Below are 9,126 nucleotides of genomic sequence, written 5' to 3' on the forward strand. Positions count from 1 at the left end.
GTAACTTCCTTGAATTGGGTGGGGAGAGGTGTGCAGCCTCCGGGCTCACAAAGGGGTGAGTCTGGGTGGCTGAGATGCTGGCAGTGATACCCAACGGTGGTCTTGGGCATGAGGAGGAACTTGCCTTCCCTGCACCCAGGTGCTGTGGCAACAACCCAGCCTGTAAATATTTGCTGCATCCATTAACTTGAAAATAGACTTGAGCATTAGCTAAGTGCTTGTGATGCAATAGAAAGCAAAGATTGAGAAGAAAAATGACCTGGGTGGAGGGAGAGAAAATTCAGCAGGTGTTTCTGGAGCACTCCTGGTCCCAGCAAGTCAGAGCTGCCACTGGTTGAGCTGTAACCCTGCTGTGGTTGCCTGGTTCTCTGTTATCCACACTCCGATGTGGCTCTGCTGCCTGGTGGTGCAGCACCAGAAAGGCATGGTATCAGTTCCATGATAACGTTTTCATTATTTCTGTCTCTATGGCAAGATGCTGGAGCTGACATGTGCGTGTTTGGCCCGTGTGCTCTTGGTTGCTGTGTGGGGTGGGCAGAGTCTATCTGAATGCACTGCGAAGAAACAGGATGGCTGCTTTGGACTCTGGTGCATAAATCCTGGCAGACTTGCTGGTTATGGGGCAAATCTGCAAGGAGGTCATGCTTATCTTAAAGGGCATGAAGCCCCCTCTAAATATACATATGTTTTAGGACAAGATAGTCAGGGAAATACCAAATGTCTTTAAAATTATTTTGAAGCAAGTTGTGTGTCCCCATTTAAAGGCTGCTTGGAGGATATAGTTTTGAAGTCTCAAGACGATTAGGTAATGCAAGACAAAGTGTATCATTTTGTTGTTAATAATGAAGTTGTAGCACTGGCAGTCAAAGCACTTAATAGAAAAATCAATATTTCAGCTGACAAGGTATTTTACAGCCCACTGGATATCTCAATATGCCACTGGGGTTTTTAAGATGCTAAACCAAGACTTTCTTGGGGAGGGGGAGTCAGGGAAGGGAAATAGTCTATCAAAACTTAAAATTTGTGTCACCAGTGAGGTATGTGTATAAGGATCATATACCAAGATGGTACCTTGAAGGATACATGAGGCAAGGGTTAGGCATTCACCTATCAGTCAGAAACCCTGGGTACCACATCTGCCAGGCAGTGGGAATCCCTGGCTGGAGGGAGCTGGGGAAGGCTTTTTGGCTTTCCCAAAAGTCAGTAGAAAAACCTGAGCCAAAGCATATAGGAATTTTGGAAAGAAGGCAGCAGCCTGGACTAAAGCTCAGAGTAGGCAGGGGAGTGGAAGTCGATGTAAGAATGTGCTGAAGAGAGACATTAATTCAGTTTTGTGTGTGTGGTTATTACACAGGATCACGGCCAGCGTGACTGCCAGAAAAAGACAGGGGACTTGGTTGTTTGGGTTTTTTTCTTTTTAAAGGGAACATCTTTAATTTAATGCCCTGAAACTGGAACATGAGAATGTAATGGTAGACAAGTGACCCAGCATTGGAGTGTTTTTGTAATACAGAAGCTGCAGTCCTGAACTGTGACTGTAAGAGCAAACCACATCATCCACAGATTCACCTAAGGGGCAGTGGTTGTTCTCAGCACTGTGATTAAACTGAAGGCTGATCGTTTCTGTATGATGTCTGCTAAACAAAACCCTGAAATTGTGCCTCCCTAGGCTCATCATCCACCTCTTCAACTATGAGGGCTCAGTGTGCAGTGCTCAGGGAACACCAAGCACATAAATCCTTCCAGGAATGCTGCTTTCTTCTCGGAGCACAATTTGCAAAGGCAGTCAACTTCTCTGGACCTTTCAGTCTGTGTATCATTATATGAAAATAGGGACAAAGTGTACATAAACACCAGCTTGAGCAAGAGTGTACTGTGGACCGGGAGATGATGTAGGCAAAGCTTGTAGCAGCGTGGAGCTGGGACTGCTGCAGGTCACACTGCCTGGGGTGGCTGTGCACTGCATGGCGATGGGGAGGGACCAGGAAAGGTGACTGCCTGTCCCAAAAGGAATGGCCAAGTGAATGAAAAGAGCTTATGTCTCTGTGGAGCTACCTAGGCTTATAGGGAAGAGGGAAATGAGTGGGGTCAGCCACTCCCCAGGTTACTTTCCTGTTGTAACTTTGTACTGAGCTTGCTGATAGTTAAAAAGAACTTTTGGTAGTTTGATTTGCCTCCTTTCCACCCCGCAAAAAAATCTGAGAGAGAAAGAAAGCAGTAGATTTTATCTTCATCTGTACCCTGTGCTTACAGGCCCTGAAGTTTTCCTCAGTAATAAATACAGTATAAATACAGTCTAATAATGACCCTGATGGTGATGACATCAGTAAAACAGAATACAACTGTCTGGACTTCCTCCATCAAGGAAGTAGTCTGTAAATTGGTTGGGCTTTGAGGACAAAATTGTGTAAAGAACTTGAAAATTTTGCCTGAAACAGAAGCTGGTGCATACAGAGGTGTGGGCTGATGGGCAGCTGTTACAGGTACTCAGGAGGTTTGGTGATCTTATTTCCAGAAGGTCTCTTGTCACATATAGCAAGACAAGAAGGTTCTGCAGCCCACAAAGGAAAATAAATTCCTAAAGCATATTTCTGGATGAGTAAGAGAAGGGGAAATTCCTTGCTGAAGACATAAATTAATACTATTTTTCTATTTATCAAGTACTTAATTTATAGTCAAAGGATGCAGTGCAAGCTCGCTCAATATAAACTAAAATAAACTGCTCAAAACAGTTGTTGGATACGGAAGTTTTTTGCCTTTTCCTGGACATTTTAGTGTGGGGTTTCCCCAGGTTTCTGTTTCATGCTTGTAGAAAGCAGGTGTTTGAGGAATTGAGTATCACTGAAGATGAAAATAAACAATGAAAGTGAAAAAGCACATGAAAACAAGGTAAGGGGAATCAGTACTGTGGACCTTAGGAAGAGGCTAATCTGAAGCACCTCTTCTGTGGCTGGGTATCACCAGGTTTTTATACTTGGACACTGACTTTGTTTTCTGTGAAAAATTAAAATTTTGAGCCAGATTCTCAGAATATTGATGTATTTTGCACTGACAGCTTGCACTGAAACTTGAACACAGCTGCCATTTGGACAAGCTGGATTTGAGTGAAGAGTTTAGACCTGTTAGCAATTCCTCAAACCATTCAATCCTCCAGAGGTACAAAAATCCCCAAAGTGCATCTTTGCTGCTATGTTCCTTGGCTATAACTTGTTGCCTTGTGCTATTTGCATCACACATTAAAACACGTTAAAACGGTGCTGACCAATTATTTTTCTCAATGGCCCATTTGGCAAAGATGGGGAATTTGGAAATAACCATTACTGTTCCCCATCCCCACCCCCCAAAAAAAAGAATAAATAAATTATTCTTGTCTAGTGATTTGAAGCGTTCAGTGTTCATCCTGAGTGCCTCGCAGCTGGGGGATGCTGAGGGACTGCTCTTGCTTGGAGCAGCCAAAGGATTGAGAAAGCTCTGAAGTGCTGTCCAACCAGTGCTGTCACATGCACTCATCTTCCAGTTTCCATAAGGTCATCCCTGAGACAGGCAGCAAATCACAACAGGGCATGTAGTTGAAAACTTTTTCTTGAAAGATGTGAAGATTCAGCTCAGAAGTAGTGAGCTGCAGTGCATTTCTCCTTCCCTTGTTCTGGCTGTTCTTCAAGACCACTTGCAACCTGGAAATGGGATCAAGAGATGATGTAGCTGAGCAAGAGGGTAAGTATGGATCATGGAGGGGAAAAGGCCTGTTTTCTCCTCATGGACACGCTGTGCCCTGCAGTACATGGGACCGAGGCTGTGTGTGGCAATAGCAGCAGCTCAAACTCATGTCACTGTCACAGTTCTGCCCACTCCTAGGTAGAGGTGCTGAGTCAGCAAGGTGTTACAAGGTGTTTTCTCCCTTATCTGCATGTCCAGGGTACATCTGGTGCCAAGCACTCACATCATGCACAGGGTGGCTTTCAGTTTCTTTATTAACTGTTTGACTTGAAGGCTGCCCTTTCAGACCTGTTTTTCTTCTATAATGGCAATTAATTTTGAAATGAGGAAATCCAGGTTGTTTCAGGTGGCAGTAAAAGGTGCAGCGTGTGATGGGTCAGCTCAGGGTGAGCTGAGCAACTCAATCCTGCCAGCAGCAGCCAGTGACTGTTGGAAACGTCTGCTGCTAGGGGTCTCAAGTGAGATCTCCCCATACCCCATAATATGTGCATGTGTAATCCCACCCATGGTAAACTCTGGAGCCTTTCCTGTTGCCCTGGTTTTGTCTGGGACAGAGCTGATTTTCTTCTCTTAGTAGTTAAGAGAGTGCTGTGTTTCGGTTTCAGTATGGGATGTAGTATGAGAAGAGTGTTGATAATATAATGTTTTTAGTTGTGGCTGGAAAATCAAGGACTTTCCAACTTCCCATGGTTTGCTAGTCTGCAGGTGCAGAAGAAGCTGGGGGAAGAGTGATAGGTTCAAACTGGCATTTGGATATGATATTCCATATCACATAAAGTCATGCTCAGTATATAAATGAGGGTTGACTGGAATGCTTACTCTCTCTCTTCTAGGATTGCAGTTTTGGTTTGGGGTTTTTTGCTCCTCTGGGATCGCTATCCAGGAACGGGCTGGGCATTGGCTGGGGAGTGGTGGGCCATTGCACTGTGCATCACTACTTTGTATATTCTATTATTATTATCGTTATTATTGTCATTATTATTTTAAGTTTTATTTTAATTACAATTATTAAATTGTTCTTTTATCAACCTACGAGTTTCCTTACCTTTACCCCTCCAATTCTCCTCCCTGTTCCCTGGGATGGGGGGTAGAGTGAGCAAGCAGCTGTGTGGTATTTGGCTGCCAGATGAGTTAAAGTACAACACCTGTATAGGTGTGTTCTGACCATGGATTGAGCAGAGAAGATGCTTAGCCCTGTTCTGCAGGGGCAAGGAGGGGATTACACCACCTCTGCCAGCCATGCCGGTGTTGAGCAGAGCAGCCCTGGACATTACCTTGCAGTGAGCCTTGCTCCAGCTGCTTTCTGACTACAGGACTTGCTTTCTGAGAAATTATTTTGATAGGAAACGTTTCTGAGCAAGTGCAGAAATGAAAGCCCTTTTCTGCATTCTGGACTTAAAAGAATGAGGAAGTGATGATTTGGTTGTTCATTATGAAAATGGAATTTTCTGTTTCCTCTTTTTGTCCAGGTCTGTTTATATGAATGCTGGGAACAAAGAGACAAGAATGATTCTCCCTGCAGCTACTTCTTACTAGCAGGTTGCAGAGTGGGATTTTGGCCTGTCTCCTGACTGTTCCCTGGCTTTGAGATGAGGCTCCCCACTTACACTAACCCAGCAGTAGGTTTTGGCTATTAGACCCCAAACCAGCTCTATGGGGATCTCCTCCTGTGCTGTCAGTTCTGCCATGTACTCTGAATGTCACACCACTTCTTTGACTTTCCCTGGTTTTTTGAGACAAAAACTGATTTGCCACAGGCAAAATCCCAGCTTCCAGGACAAGCTGTATGACAGCAGGCGGTTATTTTGTGTGCACTAGAAGCTCTTCTTTGGTACTAGCTGTGTGTATATAATTTCATCAGTTCAACACTTTTATCACCTTGCAGATACCTGCCCTCCACTTTCATTTCTAGTAGCTGCATTTAGTTCTGCCATGCTGGACAGGGTGGATGACGTTCCTCCTAAAGACTGTCACAGCAGCTTATTTTGAGCTGCTTAGGGATGAGTAGCACTGCTACCCAGGAGCCAGAGACTCAGACTGCTAGATAAGGAAATCTTTAACATGTGGGAAGCATGATCTGCAACTGATGCTGCATGCTTTTCTCAGAGCATTGTGTTTTAGGAGGAACATGGAGGGCATTAATCTTTGAGGAAATGAAAGAAGAAAGATCTGCAGTAGAGGCTCTGCAGCTGGGCTGGGACTGGCTTATTATAACAATATTGATCTTTGGACAGCTGATTATCACTTATTGTTTCTAGAGAGCCACTGGCTTAACCTGTGGCCTCTTTTCTCTGCTGAACATGGTATGAGCTGCTCAGAAGGAGCAGAAAAGTCTTTGTTCTTTCTTCTAGTGGTGGTTTCTGACTACTTCAACACATTCATGGGTATGGGAACCAAATACTGATCTGAGAAAGATTTCTTTCTGAGTAGGCAGTCATGCCCAACATGATTTCTCATGCCACTGCAAGACCTAAAGTTTTGCCTGGAAAATTAACTCTTTCAGAATGGCTAATTTTTCTTTTTTCTGGCTCTTTATTTGTTTGAACCAGTCAGGAAGATATCAGTGCAGAAGGATGCACAAATTTAGGTCTCCCAACAAAGCTGATGGAAGATACAGCCCCTCTTGTCCCTTGCTGTCATTCACATTAGCTTCTCATCTCTAATTTGTGGAGTATTGGTTACTTTGTTGGTTTATTCTCACAATTACATGAAAAAAATCTCTTGATTTATGGTTAGTTAGTTCTCAAAATGCTTGTTTCAATGTTGTTATGGACAAAGCTTCTTGGGTCTTTATAATGCATTGGGAATTCTTTGCTTTGCTGATTGGGTTTGCATGATTTAAAGATGCTGTATGGAGGGTCTTCATGCATGACTAGATGATATTTCGAGGTCCCTTCCAATCCCTAACATTCTGTGATTCTGTGTGACTCTGTGATTCTCTTCTCTCCTTTTCTCCTGTCTATGATACAGTTCCTCAGAAGACTGAACGTAAACCTGAATAGAAAGTTGTTTGAAGCCTACAGGGGTAGAACAATTCTATCCCTTCCTGGACTTAACTGTGGAGGACATTGTCATATTTCTCCTTACTTCTCTTTGGAAGGTGTTTGGCAGCAGAGGCATAGGGATTATACTGGAGCCAGCCACTTTTCCAACACACAGCAGATCTTATAGGGTGGTCTGTTCACAGCTTTTGAATAAGTCTATTGCATATTCAGTGATACATTTAGCCATCCACCTCTGAGCAATTTGATTACTGAAATCCTCCTTTTTTCCCCTCAAAAAAATCCCACCTATGAATTCACACTTTTCTCTCATCTTTAAAACATCTGGGAAAGAAGAACATGTATTGCCAAGTGTCTTGGCACATAGTGTAAAACATCATGAAGAGGCTTGGTGTAAATGCTTGTCATGTCAGAAAGGGAAAGGCTTTGTGGAAAAACTGAACTGAGCCTGTGCAGACACAAAATATGAGAGGTCAGGTAGACTCATCCCTGATGAAGGAAAACTATGAAAATTAATCAGATGAGAGGAAGACTGGGCAAAGTACTAGTTCCAAAACTTGGGAGCAGGTAGATGAAAGGGAACACGGAGAGGAAATCTATGCTGCTTTGAGGATGCTCTTGTGTAGCAGCTGTGCTGAGCCCCAGTCAGCTGGGACCTTCCTTTGCTTTTCCCTGAGCCTGTTTACTGGAGGATGTGCTCCCAGCTGCAGCCTGCAAGCAGATAGTGCTGGGGCAGAGAATGTTCCCTTTCCTCACCCTCATCTTCACTGGGAATAGGATACTCTCTGCAGAGAATGCGGATGTCTTTTAGCATTGCAAAAAAGGAAAAAAAAAACCCAACCCCAAAACCAAAAAAACCCCCAAACAAACAAAAAAAACCATAGATAGGAAGACAGGCAACAAATGGCTGTGGCTAGCTGCAGGTAGTGGGGGGGTTTTATCCTGTTTTCTTTTAGTATGTGTGAATTTGACAGTCTGGACTATTTGCAAATGGCACAAATGTTTGTTTTTAACATAAGTTGGCTGTGAATTCATTGTTAGAGAGACTAGTCTGGGACTAGGAGTGGATTCAGCTGCACCTAGACTCCTCTCTGTGAAGGATTTTAGAAAGGTCTCCGAACCTCATGACTCAGTGGAAGGGTTTCCCTTATCTTCTTTCCTCAATCCCTGTATAAATCACACCAACCTGATTCTGACTCGATTTTTCCTGATCCCGGTGTAAATCATTTTCCCCTGATTCATGTGTAAATCATCCTAACTCAATTCTAATTTGATTTCCCTGTTGTATGCTTTTTCCATATAGTAAGTAATACAGTGAACCTTGCCATCGAACTCTGCTGATTCTTTAAACGACCTTAAGTTCTTCCATTTCGATCCATGACAGACAGGCACAAATTCAGTCAAAGAACAGAACTGCCACTGAAGCAGGGATATCTTTCAACACTGATCCTGGCCAGGGAATAAGCTCAGCTCAGTGCTGCAGGCTCTCCAGCACCGGGACCCTTTGCATGGCACGTTAGTAGCAGACCCCAGAGCAGATCTCATATCCAGTCCACTCACATCACTCTTGCAATGTGCAGAGAGACAAATTTACTACACATTTTACTACAAATTTACTACGAATTTCGAGGAAGGGATTTTTTTCTCCACTTTCCAGCTGCAGAGTCCCATGCAGCAGCGTGGACTTACCTTGTTTGCATTGCTCAGTGGTGCTGCTGCCCGGCACTCCGTAAGAAGTGAAAGTGAAAATCCATTTGCTTTTTAAATAAGGGAGAAGCCGGTGGTGTGTCTTTTCCTCTGGGATCCAAGTGCTTTCTGTACCTCCTGCACAGGGCTCTGGAAGAGGAGCTGAATGAACTGGGAGCTGGAAAGGCTGTGCAGGCACATGGAGAAGAGAAGGGAGGAGGCACCAAGGCTTCCTCGGACACAAACAACTTTTGAGGTACTCACACTGTCTTCTTTAAAGGGTCCTGTCTTACAGCCAGCCTTTTATCTTACAGATTGGTGCTGGTTCCTCTTTTTAAGTAGGCATTTAGAAACAGGCACTAAAAAGCTCTGTGGCAGAAGGGAAATTATTAGTGTTTCACATTTTCTCCATAAGGATGGCTGCGCGTTACTTGTGTGCGTGACCTTGCTATATAAATAACACCATTTTTTACAGCCCAGACTGCCAACTTTCATGCAGTCCTGCGCTGCTTTCCCGTTGCTGGTGTGAATGCGAAAATCCAACAGCTTTATTAAGTGGTGCAATTTTATATATGTGTGAGTGACCACAGAAGTAATAGAATAAATCTATTGGAGCTTTTTCATCTTCATGTACTTCTCAAATAATTTTTTCCCACATCCAATTAAGCTTCACCCTCCACCTCCCGTAGCTGCTTAATGTGTTTTGCTAATGTTTCCTTTT

The sequence above is a fragment of the Antrostomus carolinensis genome, unplaced genomic scaffold, assembly GCF_000700745.2.
Source record: "Antrostomus carolinensis isolate BGI_N321 unplaced genomic scaffold, ASM70074v2 scaffold10717, whole genome shotgun sequence".
NCBI classification, from domain to species: domain Eukaryota; kingdom Metazoa; phylum Chordata; class Aves; order Caprimulgiformes; family Caprimulgidae; genus Antrostomus; species Antrostomus carolinensis.